Here is a 20,398-nt window from a genome sequence, read left to right as displayed (position 1 = left end):
CTCCAGAGTTGTTTGTAAATCGACAACAGTATTTGGAACTTTTGTGTTTTTAAAATGAAGAGCAGCTGCCCTCGGGAGGATTCCTGAGAGTGAGGGCAGGCCTGGGAGCCCCAGGAGCTGCCCGGGTATGTGAGCATCCTTAAGCTGGTAGGTACCCGCACCTGGGCTCGGGCTCCATCACCCAGTCACCTAGGTGGGGTCACACAGGACTCATGAAAGGATGCTCTGTCCTGTTTGCCCCAGCTCCCTGCTGTGAGGTCCTGCAGACGGCCTGGCAGCCACTCTCTGACCTTCGCCTTCTCTCCAGCTCAAATGCCCCTCTCCTTGTCCCTGGACTGGGGCAGAGGCCTCCCACCTCAGCCTCCTTTCCCCTGCCCCACAGGACTTCCAGATGCACTTGTCTAAAACACAACAGAGCCACGTCACCTTCTGTTTCAACCTTTGGGATAAAATCCACCCTGTCCTTTCCATCCTGCCTCCACCTGCCTGGTCAGCCCCTCCCCTCTCTCATCTGCCCTTCCCTCTGCCAGGTATGTTTCTCTTCTGGCACAGCCATCCTTCCCTTCTGCCCTGGTGGACCCTGTTCAAGACTAGGGCCCAGCATCACCTCTGGGAAGGCTTTTCTATCTTTGGGCAGAGCAAATCTGCTGTCCTCACAGCCCACTACACCTAAACAGGCCTCCAGCCCTGCCCTCTCACAGGTGATCCCCAAGATTTCTATCTTGGAGCCCTCTCCCCTACAGAAGCGAGCTCCCTCAGGGAAGGAGTCCCAACCTATCCATCTGTGTATCTTCTCATACTGTAACCAAGCAGGACCCTATGGGGCCTTCCCAGAACAGACCAGCCCCATGTCCTCACCTGTCTCTTATTTGTAGAAAAATTTTAGCCTTCACGGCTTTCCCTGAGTTCCAAAGAGCACATTTATTATACAAGTGAGAAAAGGCAAAAACAAAAACAATCAAGCAAAACAAAATAATAATTTAGCCATTAAACAAAGTCAAGGACCTTTAGTTCCCCCTCAAGGGCTGTAGATAATGTTCTGAGCCATATCCTTGACCTATCTTGCAGATACTGAAACCCCCACCAAGTGGAATAAGTTAAGCGAATTCTGACCACAAGCATGTAGACCCCAGACCAGGTGGAACCGTAAGGTTGATGATGTTGACTCCTGATTACCTCACCACCAATGAATCAGAAGAATGTTCACGAGCTGATCATGCACCCTGTCACCTCCTCTCTCACCCTGTCTTTAAAAACCTTTCCCTGAAAGCCACTGGGGAGTTCAGGCCTTTTGAGCATTAGCTGCCTGGACTCCTTGCTTGGTGCCTGCAATAAACGCTGCACTTTCCTTCACCACAACCCAATGTTAGTAGATTGGCTTTACTGCAAATGTGCGAGTGGACCCAAGTTTGGTTCAACGACACCAAACTCGACACAGAGCAGGTGCTCAAGAAGATCTGTGAAAGAATGGAAATGGATAGCCCACCCAGAAAACCTAGAGTTAGTGGTGATAATGGTCACATTAGCAAATATTTATAGCACTTACAATGTATCAAGCACGGTGTTAAGGGCTTAACACACGTTGCTAACATTATCCCCACTTTATAGATGAGGAGACTGAGGCACAGAGAGGTTAAGTAACTTCTCAGAGTCACGTAGCTAGAAAGTGCCATAGCCAGGTCTCAAACAGGTGAGCCTGATGCCAGGGCCCCGGCTCCTAAGCACTTCTCTGTGGCACAGAGAGAAAGTCAAAGCCGACCTGCCCTGAACTGAGACGCTGGAGGGAGGTGGAGGGGATGGAGAGCAAGAGGGGTCGAAGCCAGCTGGGGCCACAGGGCCTCTGTGGCTGGGAAGAGACGGCAGTGCCAGCCTGGAAGACATGGAGGAGCCCGGAGACTGTGGACTGGGTGCTGGGGGGTTGTACGGATTGAGAGTCCAGGCCCTGCCCCTGCTACACACCCACCCGGGACCGCAGAGGATTGTGGAAGGGTGCCAGGCAGGAAACCGGAGCAGCCAGAGAAATACTGGCCTCCTGGGGCTCTTTAATCACCATTTGCACAGGAAGTGGTGGCGATGCATAATTCAGGGCGTGGTTGCAGGCAGCCTCTCTCTGCTCTGAAACCTCAGCTCCTGCTGGCACCTGCCGCCTTCCACAGCATCTTCTGGGTGGCACACTGCCCGCAGCCCCGCCTACACAGAGTGCCCCCACCTACACGCAGTGCCTGCCCGCCCCGCAGATTACAAATCTACTTCTACTTACAGCCCCTGCCTGGCGCTGCTCCAACCCTGGAACCCAGACCACCCCAGATTTAGAAAACCAGAGGAAGCCTCGGACTGGAAGTTTCTACGCCCAATTTCTGAAACTCAGATCTGATCATTTCCCCCCTCCCCTGACACTGGAGCCTGGGACACCACCCCCCACCCCGCCCCGCAACGGCAGGCAGCTAAGGAGGCAGCTTTAGAACCAGACAGACCTGGGTTCACGTCCCAGCTCCTCCAGTTACTGTGGGACCCTGGACAACTTCTGTCACCTCTCAGATTCTCAGGGCTACTGCGAGGATGAAGGGAATAAGAAACACAAAGGCAGGCAGCACCAATCCTTCCCTCACCCGCTCTGTCCGCAGAGTCACCAGTGGCCGCAGGAGAAACTCTGGCCCTTGCGCAAGGGAGGCCAGGCCTGGAAAAGCACCAGGTGGAGGAAAGGGGCCAGAGGCGCCCTCCTGGGGCTGAGAGCAGCAGGGATGCCAACACGGGTCATGGAGTAGGTGGGCTGCAGAGACCACGCCAGCAGGCGCTGTGCTCGGCCTTTATGGATAATCTCCTTTCCTCAAAACGGTCCCACAAATAGGGCTTCTGATCCCCATTTTACAGAGAAGGAAACGGAGGTCCATGCATCATAATAAGCACCTTTTAAATAACCTGAGCTTTTACTTTTTTTCAGAAAGCCTTCAGCCCTTGCCAGACCCAATGGTGTAAGTGGGAAGTGAGAAATTATAAAAACACCTAACTCTCGTGGGGCAGCAGGTGCTGGGGTGTTGCTGCCCATCCAAAACTCATCTGAGCCCGTCACACAGTCCCAGCCCCGGAGCCTTCCCTAAGGTTCCTAAGGTCCCCAGCTGACACTTGCTCTAGCCAGAACTCTTACCCTCCTGCCCTTCTGTGCCTTTACCACGTGGAGTCACTCTCTGAAAATGCCAGTCTCCACCCCTGGATCTGGGCTTAGGCTTTGCGCATGTAGATATTCAGTAATGTTGGGGGTGGATGGATAGATGGGGAGCCTGGTGGAAGGGCGGGTGAACAGATGGATGGATGGATTGTTGAGCAGGTAGATGGTTGGATGGAGGGGATGATGAATGTGTAGAAAGATGGATAAGTGGATATATGAATGGATGCAGTATTGAATGGGCAGGTAGGTAGTTGGATGGATGGGTAGAGGGAATGAAGAGCAGCAGTTCTAGAAGATAGACCTTAGCTCACTGTATGGAAGAGAACTCAGCCAGAGCCTTGTCAAGATGGAAGGGTCTTGCCTCGGGCTGGTTTCTTGGCAGGGCTGTTCCAGAGCAACACAAGCACTGAAGGGACCTCTACTCCCCTTTCGGTTTTTGTTTTGGTGTAAATCATCCATCCGTCTACCCTGTCCATGTACTGGCCTTAGACTTGCCATTTCCCTGAGGACAGTGCCCACCACAGGCCTATGTGCAATCAACAAATGCTTCTGGAGGAAGCTGGCAACCTTCTCTGAGTTTTGTGCCACAGCACGTGAGACGTGGGTTAGACTCAAGGTCTTAGGTCTAAAGGGAACTTAGAGACCTCATAGCTATAGTTTGGGCTGTGGCAACCAGGAGGCCCACCACTCTCCTCTTGATCCCTGGTACACACACTCTGAATTCGGAGCTGCTTTGCTCTCCCCGTCCCCAAGAGCATGCAACTGTGGACAATGGGTCCCTCAAGAGTGACCCCAGGGGTGGCAGTTTGCAAAGAATTGGTAGCTACACGCTATGGCTCCTGGGGGGCCTCCAAGAATCAGAAGATGCTGGGAATGGAGGAGACAGTAAGCGGCAGAAGGGTGCAAAGAGCCCAGGTCTAATTGGGGGGTGGCTCCAATTGGTCCACTGGAGAGGGCCAGTGGTCACGCCAACAGCACATTCAAGCAATGAATTACAGCTCTAGCCTGTTCTTACTCTGCAGGGAGGAGGCACAGGACAGCTCTCAGATGGATAGGCTGGGAAGATGGGCAGTTAGCATCCCAAGACGGGTAGTGTCTTGCCTAGAAGATGCCTACTGGCCTGGAGGACGAGATACCCCAAGCCAGCCCAGCTGAGTCTCTGGACCCCCAAACTTGAGCCTGGCTTTTTCTCATTTTTTAATTAATTAATTAAATTAATTAATTTATTGGCTGTGTTGGGTCTTCGATGCTGAAACAGGCCTTCTTTAGTTTCAAAGAGCGGGGGCTACACTTCATTGTGGTGCGTGGGCTCCTCATTGCAGTAGCTTCTCTTGTGTGCAAAGCACAGGCTCTAGGCACGTGGGATTCAGTAGTTGTGGCACACAGGCTCAATAGTTGTGACTCAGGGGCTTAGTTGCTCTGAGGCATGTGGGATCTTCCTGGAGCAGGGATGGAATCCATGTCCCCTGCACTGGCAGGCGGATTCTTAACCACTGCGCCTAGGAAGTCCGAGCCTGGCTTTTAAAGGGAGCTGAATCACACCTTATCAGATTCTGTGCTCTTCCCTCATTTCTCTGCTTTGGGCGGGGAGACCTAAAGGCCAGGGCAGAAGGAGCCAAGAGTCTGTCAGGAGCAGCAGGGCTGAGGCGCATTCCTTGGACGTGACCCCTGCCGGCTCCACAGCCCCATTGGGACGCCAGGTGCATCTCAGGATTCACAGCCCAGTGTGGAACTCCTTGACCCCTTGCCCAACCTGCCTCCTGCCTCAGTCCTCCCCATCCAGCAAATGGCAGCCTCCGAATTCTCCAGACTCTCTTTTCACACCCACTTCCAGCAGGCTCTTTTACCCACAGCCAGCAGCGTCTCCACAGCCGCACCCCTGCTCCGTGCCTCCAGCAAGTCCCGCCTGGATGGAGTGACAGCCTCCCCACTGGTCTCCCTGTCCAGGCCCTGCTCACTCCCTTCACTCCTCTCGCTGTGCCTCTAACTCCCAGGCCCTCTCCTTCCTCTGCCCGCATCAGTTGCCCCCAGATCTCTGCAGGGTGTGGTCCCCCGCTTCATTCCAGGCCTCGCTGAAATGTCCACCTATGACAGAAGAGGCCATCCGTGGTCATTCTAAGGGCAAAAATCTTTCTGTCTCAGTACTTTGTTTCCCCCTTCAGCTTACTCCACCCGACAGTCATTGCAGTTCCTTTGTCGGTTTCTCTTCCAGCCCCTCCCCCAAGGAAGATCCAGGCCCCTCCTGATTCCCAGGGCCTGGAAAAATTTTGGCATATAGTAGGTATGTAAGATAGTAATGGAAAAAGATGTTTTTAATCCTGGAAACATGTATTAAGACAACTACCAAAGGCAAAAGCTATTTCCATTAAAGCTACTCAATAAGAACTTCAGGGTATTCACCCAATCACGTGCGGGTGGGGGCGGGACAGCAGCTCACCCAGGCGTCACATTTACTGTTTCCAGGCCAGCGGGCATTTCCTCTCCATCCCACCCCAGATCTGGTCCACCCAGCCCTAACTGTCAACCCCAGCCAGCTGTCAGCCTCCTCTCCTGCGGGCGACCTGGTGGGAATGCTCTGGGCCTGGGGTGGGACGACCACAGGGTGGGCCAAAAGGGCTGCTGTCGCAGGAGGCAAAGGAGCGCCTCCCCTCCACACCACCGCCCCCAGCCCCAACACGCACATACACACTCCAGGGCCAGGGCAGAACCCCCCTCCCAAACCCATACAAATGGACCCGTGACCACGGGTGTTCCTGTCTGCACCAAGTTGTACGGGGTGGGGCACCTGGGTGGGGTCCACCAGGCACTCGGCGGCTGCCATCAGCCCCAGATCTGCACTGCCCCCTAAGGCGGTGGCAGTGGAGACCTGGCCCACGGAAAGAGGAGCGGTTTCTCAGCCATCCATCCCCCACCCACCAGGTTCCTGGGCTCCCCGTGCGCAGGCACCCTGACGTCTAGCCTCCCTCTTGCCTCTGCCTCCTCAGCCATCGGCCACAGGCCAGGCACTCCTCCCTCGGCCCTGCTTCCACCCCCACACCATCTCCTTTCTCCTTCTTTGCTTCTTTGGTTCTCTTCAGGGTGCAGGGGAAAGTTCCTGGGCCTCAGAGTCAAGGCCAGGTCTGACAGCCGCTCTGCCTGCGCAGCCTGGTGACCCCAAGCCCTTCCCCATCCACCTGGGAAAAGGGGTAAGATCACCTTCACAGACTGAAAGGCTGGTACCCATGTGGGGGACTTGTCTATGCCTTGTCTAGATTCCATCCACTGAAACCCTCTGAGGGTGTGTACTGCTGTTTGGAAGGCCTGATTCTACCCCTCTTCCGATCTCAACAAGGGAGGCACGGACCACACCGCCCTCCACCGAGCCCTCCACAACCTGGAGCTTCTTCCTGCTCTAGACCCTGGTGTCTTGGGAATGAAGCTACAGTCCAGAGAGGTTTTGCCACATGGATTCAGGCTGCATCAAGACTGTCTGATAAGATGGACCAGTCCCCCTGGACTCTTCATGCGCCCCTCCTCCTAGCATAGCCAAATGGAGATGCAGGCAGCCAGAGGCCCAAGGGTGCTTGGGCATCCTCTCTGGGGCTTGGCCCCTCCTAGCCCACTGCCAGAGCTTGGTGTCCCGCGCTCACTCCCTACTCCTCCCGAGGGACTGCAGCTCAGCCTGGCTTCCACAGTGACCTCCAAGCCCAGGAGCACCAGCTGCACCCAGGTGAGGCAAAAATACAGGAAAGAGAAGGTCTTTCCAGGCCCCACTCCCATCCTGCTCCCCACTCATGGGTCACAGGCATCCCTCCCTTTCCTGTGAAGCTTGGAGAACCTGGGCCTTCCTTCTTTTTTGCTTGCTGTCATCCCTACCACATCCCCATGAGGGTGGAGCCCTTAGAGGGGGCCTGTTCTCCGTAAGAGCCTTAACTTCTTCCTTTCAGGAGTGGAGCCCTGGAGCTTTGCAGGCCTTCCGGGCCCCTGTCAGTTCTGCACCTGCTGCCACTGCCCAAGTCAGGACCCTCTTCCTCTCTGACTGGGTGCCACAGTCCCCTCCTGGATCCAGCCTCTGTCCTCAAGCACACACATCTGACCCTGATCCCTGGACCTTCCCACCGTCTACAGAGAACGCTGAGCCTTTCCTGATCTGGCCCCGCCTCTCCCCAGTCCCTCCTCCTGTCACCTCCCACCTCCAGCCACAGATGTAGGGATACAGCTGCTTCTTCCCCAGCATCCCACCCCTCCTCTCCTGAGCAGAACCCAGCTTTAGTTCAGGGCTCTCCTGCCCCTGACAGCCCCAGGACTGGCTCCTGAAAAGTCCTGGCCCATCCTAGCACCCCAGCCCCTTTGCCAGTTCAAACACCTGGGCTGAAGCCAGGCAGCTGGTAGCAGCTGGCATCTCCCCTGTGGCAGTCGTTCGTCCAGAGGGGACATGGGGACTAAGGAAGCACACTCTGAACCCTTATTTCATCTCCTGCTCAATATGAACAAGAAGGCACGATACCCCAGTCGCTTCTGGCACCTGCGAAGAAGGGGGGAAATTATAGACTAGTCCCAGGTGGGCTAAAGCTGAGTCACCCGCCCCCCCCCAAATAAATAACAACATCCTTCCCAGCAGGAAGGACTGGCCACTGCTCAGAAGAGATGGTACTGGGTTAACAAATGGCAGAGAAACCACTCAACTACTTTTGAGTCCACTTTTCTAGCAAGAAGGGTGGTTTTCAAACTGAAAAAGGGAGAAGAATATCTTTAATAGGGATGTGGACCAAGATATGCCTGGCCGCTCCCAATGCCTTCCACTCACAGATGCAGGAGGGCCGGAAGCTCAGAGGGGGACAAGGAGGGTAGGCCGAGAGCACCCGGGACTGTTCACAGATCTGGACCTCAGGCCCCACGAATCCCTAGCCCGGAACAGCCTCTCAAAGGCGTATGCACGTGTTTACAAAAAGACCAACAGTAAGAGCAGCAGCGAGGCTGATGGCGTGCCTACTCCGTGCCAACACTGAACACTTTACACGTATTAACATGTTCAAGCCCCACAATAACCCTATGGAATGGGGACTGTTTTCACCCCCATTTTATGGATGAGTAAACAAAGGCCTAGAGAAGCTAGAAACAAAGGCTAGACTTATGAGATACCGTAAGTCAACGCTGGTTCAGGGCACTGGGCCATCCTTTCTCATCCTCATCACAGCAGTCCTTGCTCCTACTTATTACAGACTTGCCGGGCTGGGACAGTGCTGTTCCCTGCCCCACCCCAGCCCCACCCCCAACACACACACATATACACTCTTACATTCTTTGAAACATCAAGCTGTGTGTCTCACACATGCCTCACGCTCTCATCAAACGTCCTTGTCTTCTCTTTTCTACTATGATTCCCAAGTTAATACATTAAGGGGATATCAGAGGCCAGCCTGATACATACATAACATTATTATTAACTAAAGTCTGTACGTTACTCTGACGTCCTTAGTTTTTGCTTAATGTCCTCTTCTTGTTCCAGGACCCCATCCAGGACACCACATTACATTCAGTCGCCATGTCTCCTTAGACTCGGCTTGGCTAGGACAGTTTCTCAAACTTCCCTTGGTTTTGATGACCTTGACAAATGTGAGGAGTACTAAGCAGGTGTCCTGTAGACGAATGTCCCTCTGTTTAGATCTGTGTGATGTTTTCTCACGACTAGACTGGGATGATGGGTTTGGGAGGGGGAATCACAGTGGTAAGGTGCCTCTCCCATCCCATTGTATGAAGGGTACATGCTGTCCACGTGACTCAGCACTGCTGATGTTAACCTTGATGACCCGGCCGAGGCAGTGTGTGTCAGGCTTCTCCACCGTAAAGCTGCCCTTTCCCCTTCTTTCCATACTGTGCTCTTTAAAGGGCAGTCATTATGCACATCTGACACTTACGGGGTGAGGGTTATGCCCCACCTCTTTGGTGGAGAATTATCTACATAAATTACTTTAATTTCTTCTGCATGGGAGACTTTCCTAATATTTATTTATTCATTTGTTAAATCATTTATTGATACCAGTATGGCCTCATGGATATCTGTCTTATATTTTGCAGTCTAGTATATTTTTATTTTTGCAAAGCATTTGATTCTGGCGTCCCTGGTATTCTGGGTGTAGTTTATAAAATGTGGATAATCAGCTCTGATAAATTCACTGAACTCCACCTCTCATGAATGACAGTTATCCACCCTAGAGTGCTAGGGGTTTGGGAAATCAAGGTCTCTATGTGACTTTTAGACAAATGAAATAGAAGCTGTCAGAAAACATAGCATTTTGAAGGGGAAATGACATTCCTATTCTGTAGAGCATGTGTGAATTTGGTGTGCAGTGAGCAGGGCTGATAAATGTTTCTCTGTGGGTCTCAGTCAATAACACCCTGTGAGCAGAACCACCCCTACAAGGCTCTGTCCGTGGTCCTGCCCAGGGTTTACACAAACAGCCTGGTAGATTGAGACATAAAGCACCAGCTTCTCCAACCTGCAGGCAGCACAGCATCTGAGTGACAAAGGTAGGATTGTAAATTCTCTCTATTGTCTGTTACAATGGGATGAAATGAACAAGATGAAATTGGACAGAAATAAAGTCCAAGTTACAGGTTTGGATCCAAGAAAGTATTGACATAGACAACAGGCCTGATCTCGTCAACAAGTCAGGATTATTCAAATTAAAAAAAAATCAAGAATTGCATTAAAGTAAGAGGTCAGAATACCTGGATGCATTGCATGGTTCTGGTGAGGAAACTGGTTTGAACAAAGCAGCAAAGATTGACGTTTTGGGGCCAGATAGGGAAAAGTGAAATGCATATTAAATGGGATGAAGATTTACTGAAGCAGAAAAGTGCTGATCATTTACTGGAAACAAAATCAGGTTACAAGAGAGTATGCACAGCATGACCTCATTTTATGGAGAACATCTACATATAAGCATAGAAACAGCTCTGGCAGGATGTGACCAAGGTGTCACAGTGGGGCTCCCTGGGAGATGGGAACACAGCAGTTTTATTTTTGCTTGTCCATATTTCTAATTTCCCACAGTGCATATGAACTGATTCTGTAATGATATAAGATTATGTTTTACAAAGAAAAACCACTGACCCTCCTCCAGGATGGAGGGGAATCTTGGCTTAGCAGGGGTTGCTAAGAACGATCCCTGGGGGTTTCAATGGCCAGAAACTTAACATGAGCACCTCTCAAAAGGCAGCCTCACCCCGAGCCACCGGCATGTGTGAGAGGTGTGAGAGGGCCGAAACAGTCTTGGGGGGGTCTCCTGGTCCAACCTCTCTGTGTTACTGCTAGGAAAACTCTGTCACACAATTAGTTGATGGTGGCTTCAGGGGAAGCCAGAGGTTTGGCTCCTGCCAGATCATATGGAAATAGCCTGGAGCTTCAAGAATGTTGGGGGTGGGGTGTATTTGGCCTGGAGAAGGGAAGATGGGAGGAAGTGAGTGGGAAGGGGACGGGAGTGCTGTTTTCAAATATTTAAAGGCTGCCACATAGATGAGAGACCCATGTGAGTCCCCGTCCAGAACCACGATGACTAAGTGACAAGCAAGTTTGGCTCCCGAGTGTTTGCGGAAGAAGCTCTAACAAGAGGATCTGTCCAGCTCAGGGAGAAGGTGGAGCTTGCTAAGGGCTCACCACTGAGCCCACGTGGCTTCCTGCCAGAGCCTGCTGGGAAGCTCTTCCCCCACCTGAGACTGCGGTTCTGGAACTCCAGTTCCAGCCTGTGTCCTGAGAGGAAGGAACTGGGGCTCTCCCCACGCCTGGGGTCTGCTCAGCCAGCCTCAGATGCCGGGAGGGCTTGACCCGCCTTTGGGAAGGAGAAAGATCAGGTGGCTGCAGGATATGGCCCCGAACAAATTCCAGCAGAGGGGGGAGTGTGGGCTCCAAAGGGGCTGCCGCAGTGAGCCTCCTGGGATGGGGTACCTGAGTTCTCGAACTTGACACCTGCCTCTCCCTCTTCCACCTACTGCTCCCAGGGACTCCCAGGTCCTGGCCATGCCCAGCGGCCCTGCAGAGATGACTATCTATCATCTCCCCCTTGCCAGGTGACAGGGAGTCATGGATGCAACCCAGCCATGCCCTGGCTTCTCCCATGTTCTGGAATGCTAGGCCCCAGCTGTCCCCACGCAGAGCCTGAGGCCTCAGGTGGCCCTGGAAACATTACTCAGGGCTTCATCCACTTACCATTCCAGGGTGGGCAACAGCAGGAGGGTGGGGATGCTCTCTTGCCAGATGGGTGCCTTGCCGCCCCTCCCCCCGCCCCCCCAGACATAGCCACCAGTCCCTGTCCCATGGCATGAGAGGACACTGGTTTCTGCCCACCCCACTGGCAGCACCCACCCTCTGGTTCCAGCCCTGCTAACAACCAACACAGTTGCTGTTTTCCGCAAATCGACGCGGGCGCCCCGCCGCAAACACTGCTCAGCTGCTGCTCCCCCGTTTGGCTCTGGTAGGCTTGCCGCAGCCGACACAGTCAGCTGCCAGCCAGGCCTGCCCATCGGGGCCCGCATGGGGGGTCACCAGGCGCTGGGCCGAGAATCCAGGAAGGTCGCAAGCAGACACCTCCCACTGTGTCCTAGGCCGGCTGGGTGCAGTCAAGGAGCCGCGGTGGCAGAGCGCCTCTAGTTGCCCTCCCCTCGGCCAGGCCCCGTGGGGCGCATCCCCCGCCCCCCGCCCCGCGTCCCGGGATTCCCGCACCCGGAGCTCTGCGTCTCGGTCTCCGCACAGCAGGAAGGGGCTGGGGTCCTGGGGCCAGTACCTGACGGCTCCTTCCCCCTCTCCAGACACCGAGTGGGCTGCAGAGCGGTCAGAGGGACCGCGGGGCCCGGGGCAGAGAAGCCCCCAGGGGCGTGATGCGTGACGCTCGCCGCACCCGCGCTCCCGGGGGTCGGACAGGGCGGGGATGCCCGGGGGGCTCGAGGTCCTGCGGTCGGGGGGGATCCCTCCGGGGTGCAGCCGCCGCCGCCGCGGGGGGCTGGGAGCGGGCAGCTGAAACGGCGGGGAAGCCGGGGGTGGGGGATCCCCGCCGCGGCCCTTACCTCCTCGCCTTGGCCGAAGCGCAGCCCGAGCGCCGCGACGCGCTCCACGCGCAGGAAGCCGTCGGGGTCGCGGCCGCACACCTCGAACACCTCGCGCAGGCGGCGCACGGAGCGCAGCAGAGCCGCGGGGGCGCCCGCCCAGCCCGCGCCGCCCGCCATCCGGGCCGGCCCCGCAGCTAGCCCGGGCCCCGCGCCCGCCGCGCCCGCCGCGCCCGCCCGCCCCGCGCCGCCGCCGCCGCCGCCATCGCCGCGCGCCCTCCGCCCGGCGCCGCCACGCGCAGCCTCCGCCCGGTGGCGGCGGCGGCGGCCGAGCCGTGTCAGCAGCGGCGCCGCAGCCCCGCTGCTCGGGGCGGGCGGGGGAGGGGGCGGGGGAGGGGGAGGGGGAGGCTGCAGACAAAAGGGGCCGCGCGCCTCCGAGGGCGGCTGCCCGCGCGGCCCCGCCGCCTCCCCCAGACTCGGTGTCCCTCGGCCGCTTCGCGCTCGTCCTGTCCCCTGGGAAACCGGGACGGCGGGTGCGCGCCCGGCGCCCGGGAACCCGCGGCTGCCCGAAGGCCCCGCCCCTGCTTGGAGGAGTCAGCGAGGAGGCCCGAGTCCCCGGACCACCCGCGCCGGGGTCCAACCGGCTCTCATCCAACCTCAGCCCCCCAACCCCAAAGGCCCACCCCTCCCCGCTCACCGCGCCCCTTGTGGGTACCCAGCAGTGCCGAGCGCTCAGGATGTCCTAGGGGTTTCCTACATGAGCGCGTTGGATTGTGACATTCATCGCGGAGGAAGCTGAGACCACTTACCCTAGGTCACACAGCCTCTAGGAGGCCGGGACAGGATTCCTAGCCAGTCTGGAGCTGGATGGAGCTAGACTCCCTAGTCTTACCCTTCTCTGTGCCGCCTCTTAAAGAACAGTTCACACAGGCCCTCCCCAACAGAACTCTGGGCCAGCTCCAGGCTGGGGAAGGGTGCAGAGATGGGGAGCAGGGACCCTGGGACAGGAGCGGGAAAGAGGAGACCAGAGCAGGCAGGAGGAAGTAAAAGCAAGTATTGCCCACCAGGCCTGCCTGTTGCAGGGCCAGGGGCCACCAGGGCCTTAGGGAGGTTCCCTCCCTTGCCCTGGGTTCCCACTCTCACCCCTTCCTTGCAGCCCTGGACCCTCAAGCTGAGAGCCCAGGGCAGTCTTGGCCCTGGGGGTTGGTGGCAGCCTCCAAGCTTGGACCTTAGCTTCCTTCCAGTGGTGTTCAGCGGAGCCTCCACCCCAGTTCCTCTGACTCCCAGCCTCCCCTAGGGCTCTGCAGAACCTGGCCTGACTCTCCTCTCCTCCTTCTTCCTTGTTGCTCAGTGTGCCAGGCCCTTGTGGCACCAGTTGCACCCAACCCAAATACAGGTCTTGGCTGAGCCCACCCCCACTTACACTTTCCAGCTCAGTTCAGAGGTTTCCTCCTCCAGGAAGCCTTCCCTGATGGCACTCCATATTGCCTGTTAGTCTGATTTCTGGTCCCTTCCTCCAGGTGCCTGTTTAGTTCTATAATTTTCTGGTGGGCTGCCCATCTCCTCGGGCATGCTGGGAAACCCTCCAGGGCAGGATGTATCTTAGTCACTTATTGTCCCTGATCTCCCTCCAAGGGTGGGTCCAGAGGAAGCCCCTGCCCAGAGGAGATAGGGCCCTGCCCCATCATCTGTGGGAGTCAAGAGCAGTGTAGCAACCCAGACATGGAGGCTGGGGTAGGGCCCAGTTCTGCACATGAGCTGTGTGGCTTCACTTCCTTGGACCTCAGTTTACCCCTCTGTGGTCTTCCTGCTCAACTGTGAATTTATCCTGCTCAGGGGCTGCCATGTGGCTTCTCTGATTCTCCCATCCAAGAGGCTCAGGACAAAAGGGAGATGGGCAGGGCTGGGTTACCCCCTTTTGGGAGCTGTAGAAATGGCTCTCAGAGCTCTCCCTGCATCAAATCCCCCAAAAGAGATCAGGGAAGCTGCAAGACCTCAGCTGGCAGAGGTGGGGGCCTCAGACAAGAGCATGAACAAATCCCAGGTGAACCAAGCTCAAGGCCCACACCTTGTCTTTTGGGAGAAGAACCACAAATCTGGTTCTTCTCCCAAAAGACAAGGTGACACCAAACTCAAAAGTCCCTTCTTCAGGGGAGCCCTTTCTGACCCCTGTCTTTCCTCACCCATATCCAGGAGCATCTCAGCTCCCTCCTGCCTTCCTCTTCCTCTTTCTGGGGCACCTCCTCACACCTACCCTTTCCCCACTTTCTCTGGCCAGCTCCCATCATTCCAGATTCCATAGAAATGGCACCTCCTGCAGGAAGCCTTCCCTGACCACACCCTCCCTCACCTTGACTGCCTCTCACCTGTGATCCTGTAGCATTCTGTGTAGGGAGGTGACAGTACAGACCGTGGAGCCACCCTACAGATGGGGATAAGGCCGTGAGGGTCACGTGAGTTAATATGTGTGAATGTCAGAAGAGTGTTGCAGGTAGTAAGTGCCAGCTGTTGTAACTATCCTGACGTCTCTTACTCCCGTTATTTATCACAAGAGTATCTGGGAAGTAGGTATGAAAGTTCACACGGTGACCATGAGGTCCATGAAGGCAGGGACTGTGTCATTTCTCTTTTGATTTTCTAGCTCCCAGATCTTAGCACAATGCCCAATACACACAGTTAAGGTCTGGGCACATAGGGTCTGGTAAACGGAAACATCGCCTCTCAGAAGGTACCCACGTGCTAATCCCTGAGACCTGTAAAATTACCTTACTGAAAGAAGATTCTTTGCTGGTGTGATGAAGTTAAGGCTCTGGAAATGGGGAGTGTCTCCTGGGGCAGCCAGATGGGTTCTAAGTGCAATCACGGTATCCTCGTAAGAGGGAGGCAGAGGCAGATTTAACACAAACAGAAGAGAAGGCGATGTGGCCACAGACGGCGGAGATTGGAGGGATGCGACCAGAAGCCAAGACCGCCAGCAGCCCCCGGAAGCTGGAAGAGGTGATGACGGGAATCATTCCTAGAGCCTCCGGAGGGAACATGGCCCTGCCCACACCTTGATCTTGGGCTTCTGGCCTCCAGAACTGTGACAGAATGAATTTCTGTTGTTTTAAGCCTCCAAGGTGGTGGTAGTTTGTTACAGCAGCCACAGGAAACCAATATATATGATATCATGGGGAGGTGATTACAGATTAAGAGCCAAGCTCCGGAATCCAAAACAGCTGGGCCGGGTACCGAGGTCTGCTACTCATTTAGTGCTCTGACTCTGGGCGAGTTAACTTCTCCGAACCTCGGTGTCCCTCTCTGTAAAGTGAGGATAGTAGTTCCTACCTACAGAGGTCCTGCAGGTTTCACACGAGAAAATGAATGTAACATGGCTGGCACCGTGCCTGGCATGTACCTGGCGGGTGGTGATTATGACGCCTGTCGGGGTGGAGAGGTTGAGAACCAGTTTGAACAGGGGAAGCGTTTCTGATTTTCACCTCCTTGAGTTCATCGTCCACATTGTGAGGAAATGGGACAGGACTCACAGTTTCTTCCTGCTCACAACCTGCTGTTTTTTTTTTGGCACACGGGCTTAGTTGCTCCGCGGCATGTGGAATCTTCCTGGAGCTGGGATCGAACCCGTGACCTCTGCACTGGCAGGCGGATTCTCAAGCACTGCGCCACCTAGGAAGCCTGGGTTTGTTTTTTTTGTTTTTTGTTTTTTGTTTTTTTAACCATGAGGAATTATCGCTCTGGAGGGGAGGAAGCAGGTATGAACGCATGCGCCTTCTGCACCTGTCCTCCAATTCGCTGGGTGTGCAGAAGCAGCAGCACTGCCTGGGAGCCCAAGAACCCTGGCAGGACTGGAGTGAGTCCGGGGTGGGCAGGGCGTCTCAAGACCCCGTCCTTCCTTGTCGGAAGGGGTGCCCGGGCAGGGGTTTCACTCACCCTGGTTGCCCACCCGCAAGCTTCTCTGACCCTCAGAAGGGAGCAGGTCCATGTGACTGTTTACATTCCTTCCAGGATTCTAAGAAGGATGACAAAACCATACTTATTCTATCCAACTAGGTTCCACGGCCTTTCATTAGCCTCAGAGATGGCTCCTAGAAGTGGCTTGTGGCCGAGGCTGCTTGAGGTTTGGGAAGTCGCCTCCTGCCTGTCTCACCTACCGGAAGTCCTCCAGTCTCACCTACCGGAAGTACTCTCTCGATGCTCTCGTTCCCTGCTCCCAGCCTTCTCTGCGGCCCCTTCTGCTGAGAAGAAACGCAGGAGGACGTCCCTGGTGGTGTCGTGGTTAAGAATCCTCCTGCCAAGGCAGGGGACACGGGTTCGAGCCCTGGTCGGGGAAGATCCCACATGCGGAGCAACTAAGCCGGTGGGCCACAACTACTGAGCCCATGCGTGGCAACTACTGAGGCCCTGGCGCCTAGAGTGCGGCTTAGGGTGGGCTAGGGGCCATTTGCTACTGAAAGTTAAGGGCTGCAACCTGACGGATGCTGGAGGAGGGATCCTGGTTTCCGCGGAAGGCCTGACGTTCAGAGAGCCAAAGACTGTCAGGATGGGAGACACTTTCCTCCCAACCCCCACTCCTCCAAGATCACAAAGCTTTTTGGCGGCAGAATTAGGACCACGGCCTAAGTGGCCTCCCGACCCCCATCAATGCTCCTCTCTACACAGAAGCTTTGAGGCAGAAGGTCCTGGAGTAGAATCTCTGGGCTAAAGCCCTAACTACCAATTCTGTCATTCCCACCTGAAAAGCTTAAAAACAAAAGAAAACAGAAATCCGGGGCGTCCGGTCCTGCTGAATACACATCTGGGCGGGAGCAGGGGCTGGGGGCTGGGGCACTGGGGTGGGGGCTGGGCCAGGATCAAGCCAGGAACACTGAGATTTAGGAGAGCAGAGGCCCAGGTCTTCCTCCTGGGAACCCCCTCCAACAAGGACGATGCAAGGGATGCACGACCTGGTCACCTTGGGGTGAAGTCCTCCACAGGTTTCTCGAGAACAAACTGAGGTGCAGTGTTTAGAAGGGGTTCCAGGAGGGTGCCAGCCCGAGGAAGCAAAGCAGCGCAGACGGAGGGCTCCGCGACTGCGTCGACCCGCCTCCCCCGGGACAGGCCCGTTCTCCAGCGCCCCCTGCTGTTCAAGGTAGGTTTTAACAATTAGAATCACTCCTTGGAAGCAGCATTTCTTTCCTAGGCTCTTTCTCTTGACAAATAGGTGTTGAGCGTCTGCTATGTGCCAAGCCCTGTTCTGGGCTCTGGGGATACATCAGTGAACAGAATGGAAAACTTCTCTCCCTTCACCGAGCTCATTTTCTTGTGGGTTCGGGGGAATTCCTAGGAAATTGTAGGCCTCTTCCAAGTGCCATTCTGGATGTAAATAGTAGTGAAATTTTTTTTTCTGGCATATAATGTCTAGACAGGAGTTATTAACTAATGCCACCTGGATTTGGAGACTCTGTAAGAGCCAGGGCCAGGGCAAGGCACCAGGGACATAAGTTATCGCTGAGGGACTGGGGTGAGATTAATAAGGAGCTAGCCAACAACCCACAGTGCTCACCCCCCAGGACAGACGTAAGCTGCCGAGGGAGCAGGGAGAATGGCCCAACAAGAAAGTCTTGCTGGAGATGGCCTTCCGGGGGTGGGGGGGTGTCTCTCGGAAGACAAGGTAGGCTCTCCCAGGAAGAAATGATGTCTGCGTAGGCCCCCTCCTGCATAGGCCCCCCCACACAAGAGCATCACGAGATCCAAGGAAACAAAACATCCCATTCTCAGGATTTGTGTTGAGGGGAGAAACTGAAACAAATCTAATCACACCGTGAGGGAAGCCACCAGGGCTGGGACCGCGCATGCATAGAGGCCAATAAAGAAGCACTCCCTCCCACCAGGCAGTGCTGGGCCCTGAAGGTGCCACGTCTTTAGGAGAATTTGTAAGGTGCTAGCTGTGGGTTGAAAATCCCCTCTGTACCTCCCTGTAAAGCCATCAGTAAAGTTTTGTGCAAGTGGATTCTTCAGGGGGTAGGAGATGCCAGGTCATGTGTCAAAGTGGATTTGGGTTGAAAACAAGAGCAGATGAAGGAGGGGACCGGCGATATTTAGGTGACACATGTAACGGTCCGTCATCTCAGTGCTTGTTCTCCAAGCTGAGGAGCTTGGAATGGCTGGAGCTAGACTGGGTTGGACCAGGAGATGGGCTTGAAAAGACAGGTAGGGGTCAAATGATGGCATTGTGTGTCCTGGTGAGGACTTTGGACTTTGTGTGTTGGTGGTGAGGAGGAAGCCTTTGAAGTATGGCCTGGCTGCAGCTGTGATGGGTTAGAATGTGGTACGCTGGGGACAGTGAGTCATGCTAGGGGACCCTGGTAAACAGGCCAACAAGCTGGGTCCCTGAACCGTCAAGGAGGTGATGGGGATGGTGGAGGAATTTCAGAAGGCACCATCAGTACAATTTGGTGACCACCCAATGTGGCGGTAGGGATGGGTAATGAGTGGGGAGGAATTAGGGATATTTCCCTGTGGGAAGACATTCAGGAGCCTTTCTGAAACCTTGAAAATGTTAAAGTATGTGGGCCGAGCGATGGGATTCAGAATGTCCTGCTTGAGCAGGGGAGGAGCTGAGGGTGCGGGGCGTGGAGACTAATATCACCCTGCTTGGCCCTGAAGGATGGCTGGTTAGCCAAAGACGGGTAAGATTCCTCAGAGGAGGAACAACCTAAGACAGGCACAGTCGCAGAGGGGCCAACAGGGGTGGTGCATAGAACCTTCCTTATATCACCGTGTTTGGCCCTGGAGGATGACTGGTTAGCCAGAGATGGGTAAGATTCCTCAAGGGAGGAACAACCTAAGACAGGCACAGTCGCAGAGGGGCCAACACGGGTGGGGCACAGACCCTTAATCCTTTTAAGAGAGGTCTCCTGCCCCCAGGGCTGTTTTGCTCTCCAGGCCCAGCTCAAATCCGCACCTGCTCAACTCAGACCCAGGAAGTAAACAAAGATAATTGCCTCAGTCATGTGAGGCCTTTGATTGTTTATGAGTGTAACCTGAGAATGTTAGCCCACGAACTCAATAAAAGCAACCTGGGATGAGTCAGCAGGGCTCTTGATCCGAGAGGTCTTGAGTCCCCCGGTCCCACTTTTCTCTTCAGTCTGTGTCTGTGTTTTCTTCAAGCTTGCGGCACCTGTCACTCACCTCGAGTCGCAGAGCTGGTCTTGGCATTTCCCAGGTTTCTAGCTCGTGCATTGCTGGGGATGGTGGTGCCATTGGCCAAGGCAGGGGCCCAGGAGGAAATGCACTGGAAATCCTGCGGAGAGGTGGAGGATTAGGTGGCTGGCTGTCCAGGTCTGGAGGGGAGGAAGGAGGTGAAGTGGTGATGATGAACGAGAATCACTTCACATAGTGTTAGAGGAGAAAATTCAGGAACAGTTGCAGGGTAGAGGGCTGAGGGTGAAGAGGCAGGTGGAGGAAGTACAGTCAGAGCAGTGGGAGGAGAATGGGGGTGGGGAGCCAGTGCCTGGAAGCCCTAAGAGCTGAGGAAGCCCTAGACTGTAGCCAGTGTGCACAACCTTCAGGATGTAATACACACACCTACGAAAATTTATAGGCCCCTTAATAGCCCGAGAGCTTCTCGAGGTCAAGGACCATTTCCAATCAGCCTTGTTAACCCTGAAAGATTGTAAGCTGTGAGCAGAAGTAATAAGTCACAGTGAAGGGTTGGCAGTGGCCAGTGTGCTTTCTCAGGGTCCGTGGAGTCAGCAGGTGTGTCCCCAGAACTGCTCTAAACCAGGTATGAAAATATGCCCCTGGGGAAAGAAAACAAGCCCAGCGCCCTGGAATCTGAATTAGTTAAAAGCTACCTTTTGATAAAAGGAAAAAGACGAAGGTAAAAAGCATTGAAGGGATGGTAGTTGTGTTAATACCCAAATAAATTCCATTATTACGAATACCTTTTTAGTAGAGCTGAAAGTCAGCATTATCTTCACCTCTTAAAAACAACTTTTGCTTTAGCACGGATGTGGAACCATCAGGAAAGCTTGCTCAAATACAGCTTGCTGGGTCCCACCCTAGAGTTTCTGATTCAGGAGGTCAGAGTGGGGACCAAAAAAACCCTCCCCAACCCCCCCAAAACCCCAAAACAAATAAAAACAAAAACAAAAAAACTTTTGTTTTTAAAGTAATAATGCTCAATGTAAAAAGGTAATAAAATATAGCCAAATAAAAAGTAACCATAGT

Source organism: Hippopotamus amphibius, chromosome 17, assembly GCF_030028045.1.
Source record: "Hippopotamus amphibius kiboko isolate mHipAmp2 chromosome 17, mHipAmp2.hap2, whole genome shotgun sequence".
Taxonomy (NCBI): Eukaryota; Metazoa; Chordata; class Mammalia; order Artiodactyla; family Hippopotamidae; genus Hippopotamus; species Hippopotamus amphibius.
Note: the sequence above shows the minus strand (reverse complement) of the source record.